This window comes from Xiphophorus couchianus, chromosome 4, assembly GCF_001444195.1.
Source record: "Xiphophorus couchianus chromosome 4, X_couchianus-1.0, whole genome shotgun sequence".
NCBI lineage: Eukaryota > Metazoa > Chordata > Actinopteri > Cyprinodontiformes > Poeciliidae > Xiphophorus > Xiphophorus couchianus.
In genome coordinates this window covers 25,732,706-25,760,078 of record NC_040231.1, presented here as the reverse complement: position 1 = coordinate 25,760,078, position 27,373 = coordinate 25,732,706, and the positions used below count along the sequence as shown (strand labels likewise).

The following is a 27,373-nucleotide window of genomic DNA, read 5'->3' as shown; positions in this document are numbered from 1 at the left end:
TAAGAAAACCTTGAAAAAAATGAGGGCAAAATTCATTAGTTTAATAATTTAATCAGCACAATTACCCAGCAGTAATCAGGAGGGAAGTGGAGAAAGAAGCTGAAAATAACCGCTTAATTTTCAGATTTTCCTCCTTGTTTAATCTTTAATTAATTAATTTTTTTATGTGCGAACATCATGCGCACAGTTGAGGCATTGGCTGGCTAATGCGTGCTCAAAGTGCTGTTTGTCCTGCACCGACTCGGATGCTGCTGGACCTCGGACGGGCCTTGCGGCATCATGATCAGGAATCAAGCCATTATCAGCGGATCCTTAAAGCCCTGCGAGTTTGGAGGTGCAGCCACAGCAGATCAAACCTGACACTGTGTCGGGTTCATTTATCCAACTGCAGACCACTGCCGGGAGCCACTCACCACTGCTTATTGGTAGCACACCGCTCGCTTTGTTATTTCAAGGACACTCGCACACATTTATCTAGCCGTAATGACTTGCTTGCGTCAAAGTTGGTCAGCTCTTTTTACACTTGCATCGAGCCAGCAAACGGCAAGAGCTGGGTGCTCACTTTGCAGCTGTTAGGTTTTCTTAAAGTAACAATATTTTTTGGTTAATTTAATCTTTTCTTCTATTTTGCAGTGCAGAAATGTCATATTTAGAAATTTGGACTCCAAAGGGAAACAACCCGAGACAACTAAGTCTGTAGTCTATAGAATATAATTTAAGGACAATTATTTTTGCTGGAAGCTTTGATATTTAATTTTTAAAAAGAATTACTGGTCGTGGTTATTTTTATTTCGAGCTTCAAACGTTGAAATGTATTATTGTATTACCTTTCTTTAAAAGCAACTTTCCAAATTGAGACGCACTAGAAATTTCAAAAACCTCTGATAAAATGTCACAAACTACAAAATTGCCTAGAATCAGTGTAAAATACATTTTAAATTGTCAGTGTAAATAAAAAAAAATTTAAACTGTATTTAGCTTTAAAGAAATCAGCTTACTGTCACTGTTTATGCTGGATTTATTTACTTTATGAAACCAGTTTTTGGACTTTAAATAATTTTTGCAATATTGGATTAATATTGCAATATTGCAATGAATATTGGGGCTGCACAGTGGCGCAGTTGGTAGCACTGTTGCCTTGCAGCAAGAAGGTCCTGGGTTCGATTCCCGGCCGGGGTCTTTCTGCGTGGAGTTTGCATGTTCTCCCTGTGCATGCGTGGGTTCTCTCCGGGTCACCCTGATCTGAAAATGGAATATATGACTATTTAAGCTTGGAGAACATTTGGGAGTCCTTTAAATATATTTTTACTCTATTTAAATTCCAAAAATCTTTTGATTCTGCATTTATTACGCTGACAGTAACTATTTACAAACCCCAGGTGGAACCGTCCGTGAAAGCAGACAATGTATTAAATAAACAAATAGTTGTTGATTAGTTACAGTTATTAGAAACAGAAAGTTTTCATGTTTTGTAACAGCGTCCTGAGATTTGTTTAACAAGGAAACAAAACCTCAAGTGTGTGTTTGTGCTATTTCTGAGCAGTGGCAGATTGCAGTAACACTGACAGAAGCTGGCATCTTGCTAATTAGTCAGTGAGTTAATAAGAAATCCTTATAGAAGGCAGGATGCAGTATGTCGCACCACAAACTGAGTGTGTGTAGGTGAACTGCTTGGACCAGATTTTATTATGGTTGTGAGGAGAAGATGATTAATTGTTTGAAGCTTTGAAATCCATACAAGTACCTGGAAAAAGTAATCTAACCTTTCTCAGATATAGTACAGCAATCTGCTGTTTTGGGAAAAAGTGTGTGATTTTTCTTTTTATTTGTGTTTGATTCAAAACCCCATGAAGCACGATGTTACCCTCCTCCTGGACGTGGACATTAAAGACAAATACTAAAAGCTTAATTTTTGCCTTCCCTTTTGCATCAACCTTCTCTTTTGTATGTTCTGTCATACATTGTTTGAAAAATCTAAAAAATAATAATAAAGTTTTAGATTCATTCACTCACAGAAAAGACGCATGTCTAATTGAATACCTTCCACATTTTCACTATTTCTAAACCTCATTGTGAAGTTGGTTCTAAATCAACATTTTTTTGTTACATTCTTGTATTCATCCTTTCCGATGAATATTAAATCTGCCTGCTCTTTTTGCCAAGTTTCAGTCTTGTTGTACTTTGATTTGCTGTTGACGCATGTCATTCCTGAAGGTTTTTCAGGCACTTCTGAGTGCCTTTAATCAACACATTGTAGCACTCTGCATGGACAGTCAAGTGTCCTTGTAGCTGAAGCTCTCTTGAAACATTGAGAAGTGTGGTGGAGAAAACTGTCAGGGTGGTAACAATGTTTTGTACTTCCTCTCATTTTTTTGCTCTTATGTGCCATTAGTGGGATAAAATGTGAGCCAAGAGGCAATCGGATTGCTTCTTTATTCCTCTGCACTGTATGTCTCTCTCTCTCTCTCTCTCTCTGTGAGTACATCTGTCTTTGTTAGGTGTTCAGTTTGTACAGCTCAGTTGCCTTTAAAAGAAAATGTGTCCCCTTTTGTGTGCATCTCAGCAAGTATAGTCATATCCCAAATTTGGGGACCATTTTGAAGTTGCTGAAGCAGTTTTTTCCCTTTGCTAGACGACTGAGTCACTGCAAACTTTATTCGTGCCTGCACATGCTTGTAGCTTGAGGCTTGAAGTTCTCAGCCCAAGAATAAACATGTTTACTTTTATATTTTTGAATTCTGGTTCTGATATATTGGATGTATCTCTAAATTATTAACAGCAGTAAGTGATTTAGCGTTTTTTTCAATTAAGCGTTTTTCAAGTGCTTTCGTGGCTATAGAAACTCAGATTTGACCGTTGCTGCTTATCTGCTAGACCAGCTTTTGTTGTGGTCTTTTCAAAATGTTTTTGCTGTCGCAGAATAGCCAAAATATGAAGAATCTAAAAGCTTTCTTGTTATTGTATGCATGAAAATGCCCACCAGAGGCATAAAGAACACTATAAGTCTATGCTATTTGCATATATAGTAGTCCTGAAAGCTAAAATAAGTCTTCAGTTTGTAGCAACTTTATAAATGGCTTGTTAAAATGTTATGTTGAATGTTGTCCCTTATTCAATGGTAGGATTAACTTAAAAAATAGTACAGTGAAAGCCTCAGTCAATAAATTGTATTATGTCTAAAAGACTAGATAATAGGGCTGGATAATAAGTCAATAACAATATGTATTGCGGTAGACACGTGATCAATATCAATAGATGATACATCTGATAGAATATTCAATATATAGACTATTCACTAAACTCTGATCCAAAGCTGCATGGCATTCTGGGAGGTGTAGGCAGAGGAAAGGATTTAGCTGCTCAACCTCTCTTGGCTTGCTAAGCAAGGTTGATGGCATCAACAACTAACTCACTTGCTCTTTGGTTACCTAGCAACAACCTGGTGAGTAAATTGTGCAGCAGCCATTATGGGTCTCACCACTGTGCCTCATAACTGCTTTAAAAAAAAGAAAACAATGATGTGGAGGGAAAATGTGGATAAAAGGCATCCGACCGGTTTCAGTACTTTAAAGATTTAAACAAAAATATGAATCGATAATTATCAATATCGTCAATCATCAATGTTGATTGATATGAAATGCCTATATTGTGATAACACTAGTATTACTACCACTACTAGTACTCCTAATAATAACTTCATAAAGAACTTTCAAAGTTCTGAACAACTACAAGGAGATAAAAACCAAAATAAATCAATGCAGTTTAAAAACATTACCCACAAGTCTTTGTCTGATTGGCTAATCAGCCCCTCATGATGACTCCTTCCCTGGAAGCTCGGGTTAACCAAGTCCCGGTTCACGAAGAAAGACCCTTGGAATCCAATAAGAAGGTTTTGCTTGTCCGAGTATGGGTTCACCTTTTTTAAGTACTGCTCATGTTACTTTACATTGAGTTTTGTATCATTTGGTAACATTAAAAGCTTTTACTTTTGTATCTAAATCAGTTCAGAATTCAACATAGGAAACTATAAGAAAAGGAGTTTGGGATTAATGTTGAAGATTTCAGTCGGTTTTGTGATTGAGATACCAGCCACATTTCAGACATCAGTAAGACTTTCTATTATTTTATTTTCTTGTAAGGGTTGTTCTGGAGATTGAAAACAGATGGACCCAAGAGGTTTTGAAACTATGAACCCTCCCCTTTTCAGTAATATCAGTTCATTTAGTCATTACAGCTTGATATTTGGCTGTTAGCTATTTGATCAGTTTATACAACATTTAAAAAAATACAACTTTATTTTAAGAACCACCAGCAAAGTACAGTTATTACACTATTACTAAATGTTTTAGTTCTCTTCCTCAGTTAATCATTAGGGAGTACATGAGTTTGGATTATCTTAAAATTAATTTCTTAATTTCTTGATCTCAGGGAATGAACGGCAACCGGTGGTATAGTTTAGTAGATGAAATTCCTTATTTCTTGTTTTTTATGTCTTTGCATAAACTTTAAACTTCTGATCTAAAAATTCAATTATAATTGAGATAAATATGACTTGCTTATTTTTCTTAAACTCAATAGACTTGAGTTTTCTAACAGTAATGCAATTTGAAGCATCATAAGCATGCTGCAGAGTTGAACATATGTATCTGATCCAATATACTCCAATTAAAATTTAAAACAGTTAGATTCACATTTAACTTAATCACCTTCTGTCCAATTACATCAAGTTATGATGCAGTTCAAAACAATCCTGAGGTTGAAGCAGCAGCATCCTTCTGGGTTGGCCAACTTGAAATTGAGAGCCCAGGGAAGACAAAGATGGGAAGAAACATCTTCCAACTCCCCCACTATAGAAATAATGTTCACACAAATTAAAAAGAAAATTAATTAATGTTGTACTATTTTCTCTGGAAGAAAAAGGTCTGAGTACTTATTTTATTAATGTATTTGGACAAATCTTCTTCATTATAGCATATTTATCATCTTTTAGTCTCTGTATTTCAGTTCAATGCTTTTTTTGGAGTTGTTTGAGGCGGTTAGAGTTCATTTCTGTGGGATACTAATGTTGCTCTTGTCCTCTGACCCCCACAGTACAGCTAACACAGCCTGCTTCAAAAGCAAGCACACAAACGGCTTATGTTTGCATACTTTGGAGCCACATCCCTCCCCCAGGCACTCTCCACTAAACCCCTCTCCACTATTAAATACCAACCACCATTTACAACAAAGGAAGTGGCCTCAGTTGCTCTCAGGCATGCAGACACTAGCAATGGTACTGAATCATTATCCAATTTGCTCTTGGGTTTTCAGAGAAACAAGTATTTGTGAAAAATACATCTTAACACACATTTTGGATTACATATGTAGCTAAAGATTAGGAACTGGTAGCTCCCAACTGGATTGTGAAGAATTTGAAAAACTCTACAGGGAGTTGTTCTGCTTGGCTGGCTCACGATTATGTTTGGAGCACTTTTGACTTTGTCTTTTGTCCTAAACCAACATGAATCCTGGACTAACCACACATCTGATTCAGTAATGTTATGTAGGATTATTCTCTTTCAGAATTTAACCTGAAAAGAATTTGTCAACCTGTGTTACTTTAATAGCTGTGTATCAAGATGTGACTTTCATAATAAGTTTGTGTTAAGAGCATTTTTACTTATGAGAGGAATACTTAAATGCTTGGTTTTGTTTTTGTTGGGTTTTTTTTAAGGGCAGACTTTCTTCTATATTTTTTTAATAATCAGTTTGCAACAAAACTAATGTCAAAAACTGCTCAAGTTGAACTTTTAAGTTGTTTTTCTTGTGGTTTTTAATTCTACATTGAGATTTTTGTGTCTTTCATCTTGGCCTTATTTTCAAAATGGCTTCCATTATTACTCTGGCTTTTGCTTACTCGACTGTTAACACCTCAGTAAAATAGGGCTGGGAACATGGGCAGCATATATATGGAAGACATAAATGTACGTACGGGAGAGATTAGCCTGGCGGTGCTGTTAACTATAAAATGACTGCTTAACATCCAGGAGCCAGTATTATATTAGACCAAAATATCCTATTAAAACTGGTTATATTTAAGAAATCTGTCTTTTTCTCATCAAGGATTTTGAGAACATACTATTTTCTTGTATTTCCCTAATTTGCTGTTTGTGGTGTTGTTTAGCAACAGCCTTTGGGAAGAGAACAATGACGGTGCGAGGGTGTGAGGACTCTAAAGAATTAAGTAAACTCTGTCTCCATATTTGCTTCAGGTCCACACAAAGAGACATCTATTTATGCTCTTTGGATGTGGACTTTTCTATGAAATTGTAAAATGGAGCATGTTCCTGCAGTGCTATAAAAAAATATGTAAATTACTCTTGATTTTTCTGCTGTGCTCTGTGACTGGCAGTAAGAAATAATGGAGTGCCACCGCTTTTATACTGAATTTAATGGCATTATTTAGTTTGCAAATGATCAGATTCTTTCACCAAGGTGATTGCATAAAACATTTTTTTTAAAAAGTGTCAAAAAAAGAAAGTAAAAACATTATGACCCGTGACATTTGAAATAAATATGAACAATTAAAACTGGAATTCAAACCAGTTCAAACGCCTGAAGTACTGTCAAGCTTAAGTTGCCGCTATGTCCAATTAAACAACAATAGTTGTGTGCACATTAGGCAAGGCAACTTTATTTATATAGCACCTTCCAGCCAAAGACAATTCAAAGTGCACATTAGCGCGACAAAATACCAGAAAAATGTGATTGTGATATTATTACTGAATATTCGTATTAACATTGGTTACCATTAAACCACTTATTCATTGTTCTTTTCTTTCATCGCGTCTCGGACACTAAAACCATAAATTCAATGTGGGTGGGAAGAGTCCAACTAACAGGCCAAATATACACCCACTCTTTTTTTCCATTGGACCGTCTTTAGCTTTAAACCACACATTTGCTGTGGCATTATTGGCAACTTTGGAGATGTTGCAGCATTTCCTACCATTAGCTACTTGCATAGATTTTTTGTGAAGGTCTTGTAGAGATGGTTAGGCCTGTCACAATAACAAATTTTGCTGAGCGATTAATTGTCTCAAAAATTATTGCGATAAACGTTAATATTTGAAGACCATTTTAAACTGATGTAATGATAATGGCATAATAATCCAAGCGATATCCTGTCAAAAATAGATGCACGTTATTTTCAAAAGAACATTTAATATTGAAACTGATAAACAAAATAAACAAAACAACCAAAAACAAAACAAAAATTGACTCTCGGTCTCCGTTAACATATAATGCGCTTGAATAAAAACTAAACATAAAATCTAAATGGAAATAAATACTGCATTCAACCAAAAGAGTGTAGATTATGATGTCTGTATAATATATTGCCCTTCAATAATCATTAGATTCATATAGAGAAGACAAGCATATCCGAATACTTGATGCAATAGTTCACTCCTATCTTAAGCCCAGTTCACACTACACAATTTTTTGCCCCGATTTTCCCCCTTGCATCAATCTTAGAACGTTGGTCGTTGTCACCAACGTTCTAAGATTGTCACTTGCAATAATCGTAACCGATCATCCTGTGGTGTGTGTTGGGACTGATCGGGTCCAGTCGGTCCGCTCTGATCTAAGTCAGGCATATATGTTGGATTGTCTTGGCCAGTTTATCACTGCAGTGTATGGGGGTTTCCCCGACTGGGAGCAAAATCGCAGCCTGTTGAATGTGACAAGTAGCCAGTCAGAAAGCGCAGAATGCCAAACAGCTGACACGGCACTACCCAAAGTCCAGCGGACATCGGAGATGATATATGTGGAACAGCATTAATGTTTATTCAACATTTCGTGCAAAGAATATCCACAGAAATGATGAGAAGAGGAGTTGGAGCGAAATTGCTACCGCAGTTGAGAAACCCGGTAACTTTTCAGCTGTTCATCGTTAACGTGACATGGTTATAATGATTTCCATTCAGTCAGGACTTTATGCTGACACTAGCAACATGCATTGCAGGTAGATTCTAGTAAAGCATTGATTAATGCCTGGTTTTAAAACTAGTCATCTGGACTTGTAGCCATTATTTTGTGCCCATTGTTTTCAATGTAATTTTAAACATTAAAACGATAAATACTAATTAATCGATGAAGCTTAAACACACAAATGGTAAAGACGAAAAACAGAATAACTCACCTACACATCATAGTGCTGCAAATAAAGCCCCGTTCTCCACTCTTTTGTCCAACGCCTTTTGTTTTTGTTACATCTTTTATCACTTAAAATAAACTCACAAGCTATTCTTATCGCTTCTACATCATCAGCTGTGTTTATTCTAAATTCGTGTGATACAGTGGCTTTTACGGAATTGTCTGTCTGAAATCTGAATGTCGGCGAGAGAAATCGGTACGTGTGTGGTGTGTTGCTCTTGCCATGTAGCTGGACAACCCGATCGAACCCGTTACACCTACGGTTTTTTGTCTGCTTGTATGTCTCTCAGGTTTTGAAAATAGGCTGATGATTGGCCGACAACTCTAAAATCGTGTAGTGTGAACCGGGCATTACACTAAGGGAATGAGGAGGGGAGGGTCAGTGGAGAGCACTGGAGTTGAGCCTTTTTTCAGCCAGTATCATCAATAGAAAGAGAAAAAGGCAGAAAGAAACGATAAAACCGATAAATTAAAACGAGGTTGATAACTTTCATTTATTGTGCAATTAATTGATTTATTGTTTATCGCGACAGGCCTAGAGATGGTCACTGTGCAGTTTCCTCTCTAGTACATCTCTAAGGTTCACAGTGGGGTCTGGACTCTTTGGTGGCCACTCAATATTTCACAAGACACTTCAAGGCAGGATTAAGATACATGTCTGACGTTTCCATGAATGAAGACGGAATGAATGAATCAAAACAGCAAAGGTGGTTTGATGCCAGGCTACCTTTGTTATGCACCGGAGTTTCCAAGCAAGGTCGTCAAAGGCCTGCATGAGCTGACTTTCACAAGACAAAATGATGTAGTGATAATAAATGGTTTGTGCTACCAGCCAACAGCCCGATATATCCATAATGTTGACGTCAAAGATCACGACTGCTCCTGCTTTCTCAGGCTTGTTCTTTGAAAACTAACAGCTGTGCAGGACAACACCATAATCACTTATGACTTACAGCCAGGTGAAGGGAGCCCAGAAGTCATTTGTCTTTCTGTTTATGGCAGAAATGTTTTGTAAAAGATACTCCTATGTGTAAGTGATGTCTCATACTCTACTTTTGCAAAACATTTGAGCCTTGGGAATGTCATCTTGGAATATAGCCATGCTATCAGGTAAGATAAAAAAAAACTCTATTGATGGAATAACCTCCTTCGGGCATATAATCTTGCTGAACTTTGACATGACAAACTCGGCAACTTCTGATCATAGCACTGCCCCCACAGTGTTTTACAGGAGGCCCTAGGCAGGAACGTACATGACCTCATCTCTCCCAGTTCTAACCCTGATGTGCACATCATTCTTGGGCAGGGTGATGAATCTGAACTCATCAGACCTATTATTGCTAGACAGTCCAAACTTTGTGCTTGCTAACAGACTAAAGCCTTTTCCTCTGATTATCTTCACTGATTAGTGGTTTGCTTCAGGCTACACAGCTCAAATCCCATGAGTTCCCTTTGCACTGTGCATGTGGAAATGCTTTTATTTTTACCACTGAACGTAGTTGTGAGTTGTTGTTTTTATGTTTTGATTTCTCAAAATGTTTAAATGAATGCCGATCACAATCATCCGCATTTTTTCCACGAACATCATAGCTCCCCATCCCGTTTTTAATAATACGTTGGACAGTTGTTGACCTAATTTTCTTTCTGCAATTTCATAGATGTTTTCTTTGCTTGAGGCATGTGGGAATAATGTGACCTTTCTGAAATAGATTAACATCTTCTCCACACAACAGGATACGTCTTCTGATGTAGAAGCTTCTTGCATCAGTTAGACTATGAAATTTATTGCCCGCTGAAACACAATCAGCCATGCAGTTTTAATAAGTGGGAGTCTCCCACCTATTTTCTTTGCTAAATCCAGGACTTGTTCTTGGACTGGTGGTGTAATATGGTAGCTTTCAATTCAGATGCTCCAGTCAAGCTGCAGTATTTTCTGTAAAAGACACCACTAATGGGCCTGGAAAGGAATTCTGCTTGTTTCTGAGGTTGCAGTCAGTTTGAGCGTGTTATTTTATACTTGATTGGTCACAATCCAGTTTCACTGTATGTAACTATTGGTGTTTGTCAGCCAGCATGAGAAACAGTGAAGTAAACATCTTCAAACATTAATGACAGCTGAATATTTTATGTTAAAGCTGGGAAGAAGTCTTAAGCAGCGCTTCTCAAAAAGAAACCCAAGTGTCTTGTGTTGCTATTTTTAAGGCAAGAACAAAAAAGCTGAAGTAAATATTTAACCTTACAAAGAACGTTAGTGTTTATATATAAGTTCATTTTCAGCCAATTTGATAATTGAATCGCTTGGTGCAATAAAGTTGTGTAGCGTTCCCTCAGCTACTATTTCATATTCACACTCATAACCGCCATCCGCTATTACCACCCAGTGTTAACGAAGGCTTTCTTAGATAATTGTTTTAATAGCCGTCATTACAGCCCAGCACCGTTCAATATTGCAAACCTGGCAGTCTCAAGACGTCTCATCCCTCTTCCCTGAGCAAAATGATCCTTCTATGACCCTCGATTGCAGTTCCCCCATGACATTCACACTTGATTAGGCTTGCAAATGAAGTTTTCCTTATTTTAGGGCATGAGGTGTGACCTTGGCTCAAGAGTCCTGTTAAGTCTTATTGGATTTGCTGGACATACTAGACTCAAAAGATTTATTTATTTATTTATTTTTTCAGTTTCACAACTAAGCTGGGAAGATGTCCCAGTGGTGTTATCTGCAACTAATTCACTTGCTTCATCAGCTTTTTTTTCCCTCTTAAATAAAAATCTCTAACAGTCTACAGATAGTTGATTGCGCATCTTTCTTTGTGCCACGGGAATGTTCACTTTGTAAATAAATGGCTACCACAAAAACAACAGCAACCAAATTTAAAAAACTACCATCTGTGGATTTATCTTTAATCTCCTCCTTCTGTCAGCAACTAATTGTCGTACCGTAATTGTTAATTGTTGCTGACAAAGTAAGTTATTCTGCCTTAATTGTAATACCAAATTACACTTGTGATACTATAAAGGGTCAAAACACTTTAAAGGCATTTTGAGTCTCGTAAGGAATTAAACTAAGGATGATTTAAATCATGTTTGTACTTGACCAGCATTGTTGTTCTTACTTTAGTAAACATTGTACGCTCAGTTATTAATCAAGTTGTATTTATTTATTTTTTAGCTATAGTTTTCTTAAATATTTAATAGAAAACATACACTTTGTGTTTTCTTTGAACAGCATCTGTTGGCACAACAATTAGGCAAAGATATTATGAAACTTGATTAAAAAAATAACAATATTCCCATCTCACTTGTTCCTCATTATCCCATTATCCATTAAAGAGTAAATAAACATTTCAGAAACAATTACGTGACCAAAATATCCACTCTTCCATTCAGTAAGTCACAAGACCTCCATTTGCTTTAGTACATCAACTACATTTAATAGTGCCTGATTGCATCTCTGAAAACACAGTAGTGTAATTTATTAATATCATTAAATATTTTGATATTTATTGATGATTTCGCAATGTATTTTTGTTTTTGTTTCAGTGATTTGTCATGATGCCGTTCGATCCTGGAAGTTTCACTAGTCTTGCTCTTTGCGTGTTAAAGCAAACCTCACATATTTGACAAGTTGGGCAGGAAAGAAACTTGGCCTTCTCTAGTTGCAAACTTGAAAACTTGTTTCGCTCCAAGAAGAAATTCTCCAACAAAATTTTTCTTCTACTTGGATTTCACCCTTCAATGATGCATACGTCTTCTTCCTTTGACCCCTATCATCAGTATGACTTTCGATTCAGTAAGCTCCATCTCACTGAATCAACATATTGGTGCTAGTTCGTAGCTAGCAGTTCTAGGGTATAAACCCTGTTGCTTTGAGCAAACCTCTCTGTCTTTCTGTTCTTATTCTACAAACAAATGAGAAGCACATTTTTTTTGTAATTTCAGCAACCTCTACTAATGAGCTTCAGCTCAAGCTGGCAGGCCAAAGAGGATTTCAGCCCTGGCTTACTGGTCAGCTTATGTCTTCTCACTCATTATCTCACTCAATGTATTATTACCAGAAAATTAGAAAAGCATTTGCAGTAAGACAGTGCACTCATATTGCTTAGCAAGTTAACACTGCTAGTGTATGAAAGCAAAGATATTAAAACCTACTGGCCTTTTTGCTTGAGCTGTAAATTGTCTTTCTACAACAGCCTTTCTTTTTGGCTACTCTAGATTTTCTCTTGCAGAACATCCTGGTTATGTGGACTGCAGAACAATGGCACAAGGAAACTGTAAATTAATGCTTTCTGGTGACAACTTGAAATGTTGTATTTCTTTCAGCTTTTTAACGTAAGCAATTCTCAACTTTTGAATTGAGAGCTTTTGAGTTTGTGGTTTCATACAAAACTGTAAGTTTTCTTAAGTTGTGTTGGTTAAAAAAAATGTCTGAGTTTATCATTGTGGTTGCTGGTATTCATTTGAGAACTGCATTACCTTATCTTGGACTAGTTTTAGTTTTGGTTTCTTAAAGGCTGCTGGAGTATTTAGAGATGAATCTAGAAAAAATAATAGAGCTTAAGTTTATAAATGAAGACATACAGCTAAATTGTACCCAGTTATTGCTGAACAAATGGCAAGATGTTGCTTTTCTCACATCTTTATCTCTTTCTCTGTATAATCATCATTCACCTTTCACCTCAGTTTTGAAAGTCCTACATCGACTATTGTAGTAGGATGGACTTGTATCTAAATATATTTAGCTTTATTGAATGTGTTAACATTAATGTTTTGGCAAACAGAAAATAAAATTGATCTGTAAATTAATATGGCTGGTAGGATTTTTCAATAATGTAAAGTACAAATGGTTAGCAGTGTAAAGTCCAGTTTTCAAGTTCGGCCTGGGAGGATTTTATTGATTGATGATAATGTCTGGGTCTTTGTCGTTTTTCGGGGAATCAATAAGCATCCTTAAAATAACTGGCACGATGCCTGGAGTACGGCAACTTTTTCCCTCCCGGTTCAGAGCGAACGGCGGGGAAAAGCGCTGCAGGTGTATTTATACAGGTGAGAGGATAGACTGAACACTGCGGCCGGCTGCGCATTAGATGATTAACGTAAGTGTAGCTTTACGGACGAACCGGAAAATTTATTTCATATAATCCCAGTCTCTACAAATGGGTGGCGGAGCACATTGTGACGGCACGTAGCTGGTAGATGAGTTTCTGTGTGTGACGAAAGAAGATGTCAAATCTCGTCGCTAACATGAACACAAAAGCTATAAATGTCTGGGCAAGGTGAAGATGAATACAGAAATGAAAAGCTGGACTACAGACATTTTTTATAAGCGTATTTGTGAGCCTGTTTTTATTATTAAATTGAATATAACTTCAGATTCTTGTATAACTTTTCTTCAGGTTAACTTAGAAAGTGAGCTATTATTGTTACAGGTTTATTTTCTAAACTGCAGAAAAGCTCAAATGTGAGAATTTGGACTGATGTTGGTTTCTGATAGTAATACTGCTGTTAGATTTACCAATGTTTTATTTTATCTTTTTTATTATCCGATTACTCGATTAATTGTAAGAATAATCAATAGATTACTCGATTACTAAAATTTTCATTTACAACAGCCCTAGTTGGAATAATGAATTGGAATAAGTGGGTCAAATCTAGAAACACTGTTGCTGGATTAAAACGTCTACCAAGGTGTTTCTGAGTTTTTGTTGTCTTGATATTGATATTTTTCTTTTTTTTTGTGAGAGGCATTCCAAGTTACAATTCTGTCTTCAAGCAATTAAAAAGGTCTTGGTTTGCTAAGTTTCTACATGAAAAACTACAAGCGGTCACCTAAGATCCTTGAGAAGCGAAAACAATAACATTTTCTGCAGCAGCTTCATACACATGTATATTATATATAATTATAATTATAATTTGCAGTACTGTAAAATAAAAAACAGTATTTAACTGAGTTCTAGTTTCCCACTGAACTGTGCAATGCAGTTAAAAGTGTAATGGTGAGTGGGTTGTAATGGTGCATCCACCAAACAGACACAGTTGCTAGGAATAACCACATTCCTTAACATATCCATACCAGCTGCTCTGTCATTGTTGGATAGTCTATTATTGTGATGCAGCCAACTGGAAATCGTCATTGAAGTTGGGTTTGCAAATGTGTGTCTTTATGCATCAGACAACAAAATGATTTTATAAAAGAACTTATATGTTCATGCTTTCAAGATCTATATACGTTGTAATGTACTTGCCATTAAGACTGTTACCAGTTTGGCTCTAATCTAAATGTAATCATAGCCATGTTCTGCAGTGATCAGATAAAATGCAACTAATCCTGGCATTGATACATGCACACACACACTGATTTCCTCAGATACCCTCCTTCTGAAATGGTTTCAGTGGACATTTGGACAGTGACAGAGGTGTGAAAGCCAAGCCACATGGACATTCTGGGTTACAAACTCGGCTACAAATTGATAGACTTCTGAAGTCCGTCAAACTGGCAGCGGCTTTTTACAAATCTACAAAGCAGGAAGACGACATATTTCAGACGAGGACTTCAGAACCAGTCCATAGTACGGTGTTTTTATTGCCAAAGCATTTCATTGCTGCAGAAATAATGCATTTCATGTGAGGTGAAGTGGAGGAAATGAAGATGGCTTGCAATCTGCAGGAGGACAAACGGCAATTACATTCAGGAGAGATGGCCACAGATTGGCAGTACGGTGCTGCCCTGATGGGCGATATAATTTGTTTGAAGAGGCCAGGAAAAGTTGCAGAATAAAGTAGAGACAAGGTCAGTTTTGAAAGAGACAAAAATCACTTCAGGGCTCTTCCTCTCAACAGCTCTCTTCTCCTTGGCCTCACATGTTCAGCCTTGTTACCAAATGGCCTACAGACTCTTGACATTTTTCCTGAATTCTTTAGCTGGGTGTGTCAAAGTGCTTTACATGAAATCTCACTGTGGCCTTCTTCTTTTTCTAACCTTAGCTTTCTCAAAAATTGTGGGTGTTTTTCTTTTTTTCTCCCTGAAGACTAGACTTGAAGTGACCCTTTTGGAAAACAGCAGGTGTTGTAGAAGTGGGGGCAGGGTTTGTCAAGCTGAAGTGTGATTGGAGTAGGACATGCAAAATAAGGGTAAATTTAGCGGTCTCAACAAGAGTGCCGCTAATAAGTCAGCTTGTTTATGTAAGAGATGCTCGTAGAAACTAAAAAACAACAAAATACTATAACAAAACTCGCTTTATTTCCTCCATTCCTTTTTAACAAAAAGGCTGTTCAGGCCCTGACTTCTTGGCTCTGCTGAGACAGCTGTGCATACTACCCAAATTAATTCTTGGTTATTTTTGATGCAGTTACTGTGGCCGTATTTGAATGGCGATCACTTATCCAGATTTGTTTACCATTCTGTATATAGGATCATTTTATAAGACCAATTAATGTGACTCTGATCAAGCAAAAAAGTAAAATAGTTGTGTTCTTTCACACTTGATTTATTATTATTTTTTAAAAAGAAAAATACAATACAAGAATTCTCTGCTATTTGAAATTTATAACACGTCTAACTACCTTTTTATGTTTCATTGCTACTATGAATTTTTTTTTAGTTTAATGTTAGATCATTTTAAGCTTGTTTTCCAAAGGTTTCTTTTGCTAGTGTGAGTACACATAGTTGTGGAGCATGGGCAGCCCAAGGGGTTGAGTTATAAAACGATGAGGACTCATCCTTTGCTGTTGTGTACAATAACTAAGTATTCATTTGTCTACCGACCCATTAACATCCCCACTAGTCGTCATCATATTTACTCATGGGGATTCAAAGCTTTTCAGTGGCAATGTAACATCCAGGGAGAATTACGTGCCTAATTTAGTCGACCTGCTTCCTTACTTCTGTTTCCAGGTCAGGGACGGAAGTACACAAATCAGGACGTTTTCAAAACGTTTGCATCTTTACATTACAACGTTAAACCACAGTTTAAATCTCAGGCTACTTCCTTTAAGAATGCTCTGATGAGTTATGGGGAGCGATGTAGGTTTGGACTCTTATTAATAATTTTCAGGTTTTTTTTCTTTTTTCAAATATTTTCACATTGTGAATAACTACATTTAGCAACAGAAATAAATTAGTTAAAGGCCTAGGGATCTTTAATTGCCTCATTAAGCTTGTAAGATGTTTCAAACTGCAGCTATATAGGCACTAATGATAAAGTTGTGTATGTTTATGTAGTTGTTGAAATATAGGTCAGACAACAATTTGGTTGTTTTTACAACTTCTGATTTTTTATTTGAAATTTATGTCACTCAATGGGTCACCTCTGGCAGGCAATAAAAAGTTACTGAACTGACTGTCTAATAGTGGAACAATGTCTTACTAAACAAATGCTTAGTTCAGAAAACAGGTAGTAATTTTGTGCGCGCAATGTTCATTTAAAAAAGTCATTTGGGTATTTATTTAGCATTTCTTTAGTAAATGGATAGTATTTTCCACTACTTTTGTGAAGCCAAGACTTATGCGAGTTCGTTTCAAACACCGAAGCCCTTCGTTTAAATCAGTAAGTATGTTTACATGTACTGATACTTATTGATTTAAATATAGCAATACAACTAAGAGTTAATATGAACATTATAAATATGAGTGCTTAAAAAGGGACAATGTAAATGTTATATGTGCTGCTAAAGCTGAAACTTCATTTATTGACAAAACTGATTGTGATTACCCTACAATCTACTGACATCTTTTCTTACTCAACCTTTAAACAATGTGCCCATATTTATTGCTGAGATCTGAGGTCTCAGGTATACAGAATAAATAAACACTTAATGCGGCCATTAAGGTCAGTTCAGGTCCATCCAGCTGGCCAAATGTATCATCTATATGCAAATTGTGAACAAAAGATGGCTGAATTATAGGATCCTCATAACAATTGTGTACAAGAAGTCATTTGTGATTGCAATACTGCATACACTGATATTAAAATGTAGATTGAATTCAATATATTGTGCAACTCTAATCATAACAATTGTGTTTATACAAACATGCAAACTATGCCAGGCAAAAAAATTATTAAAATATTGTATTTGCTACTTTGATTAATGTTTGCATTTGATAACTTTTACAACTCTTGCATTTAATTACATGCTGAACTAGCTCTAATTACTAAATTAAAAGTGTGGAATAAAAGCAAAGCTAATAAATACATTTAAAAAGATGCACAACTGTGGTATGTTTATTTAACAAATTTTCACTAGAAATATTAAACAATATCCAATAAAATATAAATAACATGAGAGTCACTTCCCACTTGCTTTTGTGTCTGAGAGCCGCTCTGAACTTGTTAGCAGCACAGACACTGCGGCATGAGCGGCACAAAAAAAAGAAAAAGAAGAAGAAGAGGGCTGTGCCCCAGCTGTCTTTCACATGAAGACAAGACTTGCATCTTCAGAACCTTGTTAGTTCTGTAAAAAGGCTACAGACTGCTAAGGAATATTAAGCAGCTGAATCTGTTCAAAATAAAAAGGATTTTGGAAGAGAGTGGGAAGCCTCTAAAAGGCTTTGATGGTATATATCGCTCAATCTTCAGCAGATATGATGGAATGAAAAAATAAAGGCAGTTGAACAAAGAAGCTCTAGGGACAGGGGAGAGGTAAGGGGTTATTCTTCTCCCCTCTGTTCTGCATATGCATATATCATTATCTGTCAATCAAAGAGGCTTCCTCCTGAAATGCCATAAATTCTGACTGAAAAGCAATCCAGCCGGCCAGAAATAGAAACAACTAGTGAGAAGTAGAGCATCAATGTTTAGGGGCTGTTTCTCCCCCCAACTCGGGCACACTCCGTTACTCACTACTAGTTAGTCTTAACCTATTTTCTCATTCGGTGACTTATTGCATGATTGTAAGTGCCAGCTTCTGCCTACAAGCTTGAAAGAGTCCAGCACAGAAAGTACCACATAGTGTTGACAGACACCATGGGTATTTGCTCAGCTTCCAAATCTTTCCTTCCTATTTACTTTGAACTTAGTTTTCTCATGCAGCTTGTGGCTCTTAGTCTAAAACTTATCCTCCCTAGAACACTTTGGCTTCCAAGTTTCTTTTTTTTTTTTTTGGTTCTTGTTGTATATCAACTCCACCTGCTGCTCCAGGGCATGCTTGGTCTTGTGACTTACTCCTCTGTCACTTTGATCTGAGAGGTTGTAACGACTTTTTGCAAAAACATAGGTTTAATATTCACTCAAAGGGACTCTGTCTCAAAAGGCCATTGGTGATCTGTTTAAAGTAAAATAGATTTTCCTTCAATTCACAAATCTAAAGTTGTCAGCATAGGAGAAGAGAACAATTGATGTGTATTTAGCTGCAGCATTCAAATGTAGCATCAGATCCACCCCTCAAAGGAAGCAACCGAACCCCTCAATGCAAGCAAAGCACTTCTAAGTACAATCAGATTTACTATCTATATTCCTAAATGCTTGTGACAACCACACTGTTTCTCACAGCATGTGACCCAGACCCACTGAAACACTCTTTGTTTTGCTTAATCCACTGTGAAAATTGCCCTAATGTTTTGAGAGCTGGAGGAGGTTGCATGGGAATGGTGCTGTGGGAGGATATTCCAAGGACAACAAATTGGTTTGGGACATCAAGTTTGTAGCTTTTAAATTGTGGTACACATGAAGCAATGACTGGGTACTAAATATCAAGATGTTTAGTACTGAAAATGTCTTCAGTTTGCTTTCAAGTTAAAGAATGTACTTTCCCCCCCCATTTTACTGCCAATTATAAGAGGAAGTCTGTCATTAATATAACATTCAGGATAACCTAAATTACTTGGAAGGCATACAAGTGAATTTAACATAAAAGCCAAATTTATTTCAGTGATTTCCGTTTTTCTGAAAAACGGAAAATTCAGTTTCTCAAAAAGCTGGAGTACAACAGAAGAGCCAATAAATAAATTTAACAAAAGTGCCTAAAAAATGGGCCTTCTAAAGTTAAGTATTAATTAGCATATTGCTGTGTACAATATATACACTCCATACTTGTTCATGAGTCCTTTTGCATGAAACGCCTCGTTACTATGGCATGGCATGGAGGCGATCTGCCTGTTGTTTGGGAAGCCGGGGTTACTTAAATAGTGACCCCTAGCTCATCTGCATTGCTGACTCCAGTGTCTTTCGTATTCCTCTTGACAATAGTCCATTGATTCTTTATGGGGGTCATGGAAATTTGCTGGACAATCAAGTTCTTTAAAGCGTAGGGTGTAGGTTCCTTTAGGCTGTATGGACCGATGCCAAGTTCTGCTGGAAAATGAAAGCAGCATCTCGTTAAAGCTTGTCTGATGAGGCAGCATGAAGTTCTCTAAAGTTTACTCCTGGACAGCTTCAGTAGATTTGGACTTGATGAAACACAATGGACCAACAGCGGAAGATGAATTGGCTCCTCAAAGCAACTCAGACAAACGTCGCTCTGACTATGCGTTCACACTAGCCTGTTTAGTCCACTTTAATAAAATTCTAGTTTTATTAAATAGTTTGATTAGAACTCTATTTTTGTAACTCTATTAGGCTCTATTTTAGTCAAACTAAATTTGATTAAAATTTTATAGACATATATTTTGTGAATAAAGTCTGGTTTGTTTGGGGAAGTGTGAATGTACAATCGAAATCTGATGCGAACCAAAAAAGCAGATTAAAAGCTTGGGTCTCGGTTGGTTGAAGTGAACTCTGGCAAGGTTTGAATTCCTATGTGCATGCAAGTGGATCGGAGATTACTCCAAACCAGGAAGCGGAGTATAGCGCAGGGCATTCTGTGTCAATAAAACCAAAACAAACACAGGAGTCAAACACTAGATGGGGAAAAATGGTTCATGGTTTTTCTACAAAGGCAAAGAGAAATCCTTCAACAGACTTCAAAGGAGTCTGATGCCACTCCTTTTTTGTGTGCATTTTGTGAAGAAGGAAGTTGCCCTAATGTCTTCGGTTATTTTTGTGTCGTTTCCTTCAGTAGTTCTTGGTTTTCAATTAGTTTTGATTGTTTGACAAAATGCAGAGTGAAAGCGAGCCACACCATTTAAAAATGTAACAAATGTTGCAGTTTTGGTCCCCAATCGAACAGAGTTTACCAGACTATTGGGTGTGAAAACACCCTGAATCTCAAGAAACTTGAGAAAGAGAGACATCACCCAGTTTAAAATTTTGAATATGTTTACTATTGTGTGTAAATGACATAAAAGCTTTATGTAACCATAAAATATTGAAATATGTTTTCAATATTTATCATTAACTTCAGAGACATAAAAAACGTGTCTTTATCAGTTTAGTTAGTTTAACTTTAGTTTGGAGAAGTGATTTTCATTTAATCAGGTTGCTCCGGCTCCACATCTCGGATCTCTGCTCATTTCGCTCTACGCTCGGCACGCTCCGAGTTCTCTGATAATTCTCCGGGCATCGGATGGCTGCTGATGGCTGGCTCCGTTGTGGTATCAGTGGTGTGATCATTAAATGTTTTGCCAGCCACTCACTCCTCAGAGAAAATGAATGCATTATGAATGGCCAACAGATGGGTCTTCGGCCCTCGTTTTCTTGCCCTGACTACTAGTTGTGATAGATGTAGGCCTGTCACGATAGCAAATTTTGCTGAACGATTAATTGTCTCAAAAATTATTGCGATAAACGATAATATTGTTTGAAGACCTTTTTACACTGAAATTGATGTAATAACGCATGCGATTTCTTGCCAAAGTTAGATACACTTTATTTTCAAAAGAACACTAAACACTGTAACTGGTAAACAAAATAAACAAAACAACCAAAAACAAAAATAAAATGGATTCTCAGTCTCATTAATAAAAAATGTACTGGAATAAAAACTAAACAACATAAAGCCAAAGTGTAAATAAATACTGCATTCAACCAAAAGATCATGAAGTCTGTATATTATGTTGCCCTTCAGTAATAATTAGATTTAAATAGAGAAGATGGGCACATCGACTACCTGAAGCAATAGTTCACACTACACGATTTTTTGCCCCTATTTTTCCCCTTAAGACAATCTTCGATCGTTGGTCTTTCTAAGATTGTGTGGTGTGTTATGGTAGATCGTCGTTGCCGCTCCGATCTAAACCAGGGATTTTCTCTGACTGGGATCTTAACGCAGCCTGTTGAATGTGACAGGCAGCCAATCAGAAAGCGTGGATTCTCCTCCTTGTTTTCTGAGGGGAAATTACGTCGGGGAATCCCAAACAGCTGACACGGAGCAACCCGAAGTCCAGCGGACATTGGAGATGATATGTGGAAACAACATTAATGTTTATTCAACATGCAAAGAATATAGAAATGACAAGGGTAACTTTTCAGCTGTTCTTCGTTAACGTGACGTAAATAGGTTCTGATGATTTTCATTCAGTCAGGACTTTACGCTGACACTAGCCACATGCATTGCAGGTAGATTGTAGTAAAGCGTTGATTAATGCCTGGTTTTAAAATTAGTTCACTGGACTTGCAGCCATTATTTTGTGCCCATTGTTGGACACCACATGGCAGGACCGAACCCGATCGAACCGTTATACCTAGGATTTCTGTCGGCTAATGTGTGATCTGTCAGGTTTTGAAAATGGGCCGACAATCGGCCGACAACTCTAAGATCGTGTAGTGTGCGCTGGGCATTACACTAAGGATATGAGGAAGGGGGGGTCAGTGGAGAGCATCGGAGTTGAGCCTTTTTTCATTCAGTGTCATTAACAGAAAGAGGAAAAGGCCGGAAGAGACGATAATGCCGATAATTAAAATGACGTCGGTAGTTTTAATTTATCGTACAATTAATTGATTTATCGTTTATCGCGACAGGCCTAGATAGATGCCTGCATGTGTCAGGGGGCAGCAGATGTGGAGCAACTATAATAATTAATGAGAGAATATCCGTCCCAGTCAAACTGCTGGAAGACACATCCTGAGGCTAATGTTTAAAACGTTTTCACTGGAGAGAGCCGTAAAGTTGGTCTCGATGATTCATGTGTGAGGTGTCCACCTCTTCCTTCAGATAGATCAGTAGCATTGGACAGTATGTAAAGGTGATGATGTGCATCAGCCCAGTGCTAATTGATATGCTAAGGCAACCTTGAAGAGAGGCTAAGCTATTTGACCTTCACTTCCTTTGATGACACATTGAAAGATGATTTTAAAAACGTATTCCTTGAAAAACGTCATGAAAATCACCTCTAACATCGAGTTTAAAATGATTCTTACACCGTCTTCAGCATAGTGACGAATGCATCTTCTGTGCTGTATGATGTGTATCTTTCTCTTCATTGGGTCTGTGATACTCTCTATGTTTACAGCATTGTCTGAAAGATAAAATGCATAGAAGGGAAAAAAAGGGTAGTAATATGTTAACTTCATTCATCATGTAGTTTTAAAAGGTCTTTCTTAATTCAGTATTATTTACAGGAAATTGGTTACCACACTTTGTAATCCATCACTGGAGCTCTTGATCACCGTGCACATCATGTCATTGCAAGTGTATTAATCATTTCACTCAGTTATTACACAAGTGACCTTCACTGTGTGACAGCGACTCTCCTTGAATCTTGATGAGTTTAGGAAGGTTGTGGGTTTCGTCCGCTGTCTTTAGTTTTCTGGCACTGGTGAGATCTGCTAGTTATCTCTCTCCATGTGTTTCAGTCTGAAAATTAGCTTCTTTAAAGAGAGCAAGGAATGAACTTGAATTGAGAGAATCAGTTCTACGGAACTATTTAAACCCTGGCTTTACTGTCATCACTATAATAAGCGACGTTTTGATGGTCACTTTTTTTGTTGTTTTTGGACGGGATTAGGGTCATTATACCCTAAGCAAAGCTGCTTCCACAATTAAATATACTGCAAACAATAAAAGTCATGTGAATACTATATAAAAAAAAACGCATATTGCTCAATAAAAACAGATGTTGCACATTCCCGCATACATTACAGCAAGTAAACAAAGCCACAAATTAGACCACATCATCAGAAGCATGATAAAACACTATATGCCTACTTAATTTTACAATCTGATTGATGTAGGGACAAATTAAATTTTAAATCCGTTAAGTCTGCAAGCAGGGATGATTTAAAGAGAAAAGAACGGTAAAAACTATTTTTATATTAAAACACTGCAGAATGTTTTGTAGCATTTAGTGTGTTCTTTTTATTGCATTATGCCTGGCTCGGTTTTGACGGGACTGAACATGACTTCTCCCAAAAGTGATGTAGGGATGTAGGCAAATTAGTGCACAAAAAATTCCCCAAGAACGCAAAAGAAAGTTTGATGCTTAAAAATCTCAGCAGGAGGCCCTGCGTCTCCCTCCGCTTTCAAACGGCATATGCTCATGCCTTGAAATGACACCAGAAGAGCTGCAGGATAAGCCTCAGGAAGAGCGAACTGCACTTGGCAGACATTTACTTTCTTTTTCTTTACAAATGTACCTTCTTCCTGCAGCATACCTGCCTCAGAGAGCATTAGTGCTGTTACACGGTAGCCAGGGATTATTGATTAACATTGCTGCTGACATTTCTAGTTCCTGTATACTCCGGCTGGATGGTGATGCTCTCTTTTCAGCCTTCACACACTGACTGGCATTGTTTTTATGTCTCTTCAGACTAAAGTTTTGTTGAAGAAAATCAACTGTTTTTAATTTTAGGTTATCCTCTGTACTGCATAGCATGTACAGGTTTCCACCCAAAATCCAACATTCGTTTTTATCATTCCTACATATTTTGAAAAGACGTTTTCCACAGGAAAGACTGTTTGTTTTGTGTTTTACCTGCTTGTATAATTAATACAACTACGGAGTGTGTTGTCTCATCTTGGCACAATCACTACATGGGGGAAAAATACACAAGGTGTTAGATTTAAAAAGGCTTCAGATCTGTTTTTCTCTTCAAATATTGTCAAAAATTGCAATGGACCATGTAGTGACAGAAGGGTGTCCAGCTGGTTTCTTTGCTCCAACATCTAATTAAAGTACTTTGTAAATGACCACATTTTATGAAATGATCAATATGCTTTCTTTGATCTAGCAATTTAGCACCATCTTTAATTTAATAACATGTTTCCACTGGGGATGGAAATGACTCGGTTACATAAATTACAGAGGAAACCATCCATGTCACACTCTGCACATACACACTGATGGATTGGCTGTACATTAATGACTCTGCTATTGAAAAGCCTACAAATTAATCATGGCAGCAATTAAAAATATGCGTTTGCGTTCGGGTATTAATTTATAGTGCATCAGTGTCCAAATCCAAAAGTCCAATATTACAGCTGATAATTACATTTGTGTATTAACTGAATTGAAAAGCTGCTTAGGATCAATGTTCCAAAAGAATCTGTATTGATTTCTTTTAAGTACAAACAGCCGGCCTAAATCATGACGCTCTCTGACAGGGTTGGGCAATTAATTTTCACAAATGGTCACATAAGCACTTATAACTAATCCAGGGCCAAGCCATTGACTAAACACCATTTTTGTTCGACTACATGTGTGATAGTAACTTGTTAATAGAATCTGTTACCGTCTGATGACGGTAAACCTTGCAGTTGAACAATAAAATGTGACCCCATACTGATAGCTTAGGTTTCTTGTTTACTTTTCATGGATAATACTTGGGAAAAAAATTGTCAGAAATGATCAAGGTGATATTTTTCGCAGCTTAGTCAAATGATTTAAATTTGAGGTGTAATTACTGCAAACATTTCTAGATCTATTTCTCTCAAGCTGAGTGTACTACTTGAACTTTTGTTTGGTTCAGATCTTTTTTAACACTTTATAAATGTTTGTTTTCCAATTAATCTTGTCACTGAATCCAAGGTATACACTTTTCTAAAAGCTATAAACAGCTTCTACTTTTGCTTTGTCTACTGTTTTGATATAGAGGAAAGCAACAGAATATTGCATAACGGCTTATACCTAATTAATACAGTAAAAATCTTGTTAAATCGTAATTAGTCATGCATTATTAGACATATTTTTTAGACGGAAACCTTTTCTTTCATAAAATGTTTTCCGTTGTATTTAAATATGGAAAAAAATTTAGTTTGTAACCTCAACAACAGCTGACACATTTTGGTCATTTCTTTGCCCAAGAAAACATGGTTCCAATAGTTTTGGAAGAATTCCTTAAATTTTTAGCCCATGGTGCTTTAGCCTTCCGTGCTGGTGGGAAATGTGGTAGATTAGCTGATATAGGATTTAAAAAATTTTTTTTTTACCGACACCCTTGCTTCTCATGTATGATTCACATTTGAACGCTGTCCATTTTCAAGCATCATAATAATGGAGTTCATATTTCCTCCCGTCATGTGTAGGTGCTGAAGCAGCTGCAGGCGGTAAAAAGCAGAAGATCGAGCGGAGTGCAGACTGTGGTGAAGGTGGACGGGATGACGACCCAGCTGTTTGTTTCTTTGTGAAAGATCTGAGGAGGTCAGTCACCATTCAGTTGTCTTTGTCACAAATCAGGGTTTCTGTTGCCTTCAAGCTCAAAAAAGTACACAGAGATAATCTTGTTTGTTAGACGTCTTTGAAGCATGCCTCTTGACTATGACCTTCTTCTGACATTGACCCTATCTACTCCTCGGCATGCAAATATCATCTTGACTTCATTATCCAAATTATGTCTAGCATCTTCTAACTGCATATGAACTATGAAAGTGACCCAGTCTTTTACATGGGTTCATTACCTTTTATACACAGATAATTGTCTCACTGGAGAAGCCTGAAACACTTCCTACCTTTTATGCAGTCAAACATAATTTCACACCACAGATGATTTCTGAAGGACTGTTTATGGTTGGTCTATTGCACATATCTTCAATATAGCTGTTTAGTTTTCAATAATGTTTTGTTTTATCCCTTTATTTTAGCTCTGAGGAGACCAGTGTGACCACTTGACATGATAAAACATCTAATTTTACAGATGTTTCTATTTGATAATATGAACAATAAAATGGTTATTGTTTGCAGCTGAAATTAAACTACCAAATTTTCCCTCTGCTACTTCTGATTTGTGACTTTCTTCATTGTTTGACTTGTTTATATCCTGTATGGGGTGGATATACACAGAGAGGACATGGACAGTAAAAAGAAGCAATGTTTAGTATAAAGAAAAATTCACCTAAAACAACCAAACACACTCAAAATAGACTATTTCAAGACCAAACTTATGGTCTATGTTGGACATTGAGTTATGATATTTTTGACAACTTAAAAGTTTTTTTGATCAGTTTTGATCTTGTAAGTGGACTCATGAGAACAGTCGCTCTCAAAATCTGTGTGATTTGATCTTGTTTGTTTCAACAGTTCAAGTCGAGGCTCCTATTTACAGTAAATGTATCTGTGAGTACTAAATCTTACCTCTACGTTAGAGAGCATTTACATCCCTGCTTTCTCAACATTTTCCACGCTCGCTTTGTGCTGGTAGGACAAGCACTTTGCTTGACCTCCCTCTCAAGCAATCCTGTGATTTTTCTTTTATAACCCCTTCGTTTGAGTCATGGCTGTCTTAATCCCCCTGCAGACTTCAGCTATAAGCTTTGTGGTAATGCCTTGCCTAATCCTCTTCAGTAAAACACACTCACGCATTAAGCTCAAAGCAGTTTGCTCATTTACTGGCTGCTTCTGAACAAAGCATGATTGTTTGCGGTACAGATTTGCGTCTCTGTGACTGCTTCTTAAAGGTCCTATTAATTTTGCATCTTCCTGCCCTTTTAAGTAATTTGCAATAAAGATAAGTTCACATAATTTACAGGTTCGAACAAGATGTTTGTGTGTGTTTCTTTTTTTTTTTCTTGTTTAAGTTTTGCTATGATTGTATGCGGCACCTTCTAAAGCACCGAACAATCTTTTTTATTTCTTATTTTTTTGGTATTCATTTCTTTTTATTCACCTGTGGTAATTGCTAATGGCAGGGCTGGTTAGTAACTAGTTACATTTACTCAGTTACATTTTTTACTTGAGTAAGTTTACTTGCTGCTTGAGTAAAAGTTTTGAATACTCTGACCACCTCTGGTTATTGGACAGCCACTAATGTAGTTATTAATTAGCTTTGAGTCTGTCAGAGACAGGAATCTTTTAAGGTAACCAAATGTTCTGCTTACTATGTAAATATTAGACCCTGAATATTCCAACTTATTATGATTCTAATGATCCTGT

At 36.9% G+C, this 27,373-nt stretch overlaps 1 protein-coding gene across 4 annotated transcripts in view; it reads left to right on the top strand.

The window, feature by feature from the left end:
* Positions 1-27,373, top strand: part of glceb (glucuronic acid epimerase b) — a 59,842-nt gene that overhangs the window by 3,014 nt on the left and 29,455 nt on the right. The window contains exons 2-3 of one of the 4 annotated variants that reach the window (XM_028014455.1): positions 14,019-14,020; positions 25,531-25,645. The gene's annotated coding sequence lies outside the window, so the exon portion shown is untranslated. Of the gene's footprint in view, positions 1-14,018; positions 14,021-25,530; positions 25,646-26,535; positions 26,558-27,373 lie in introns of those variants that run through there. The other 3 variants (XM_028014456.1, XM_028014454.1, XM_028014457.1) reach the window with 3 other exon arrangements.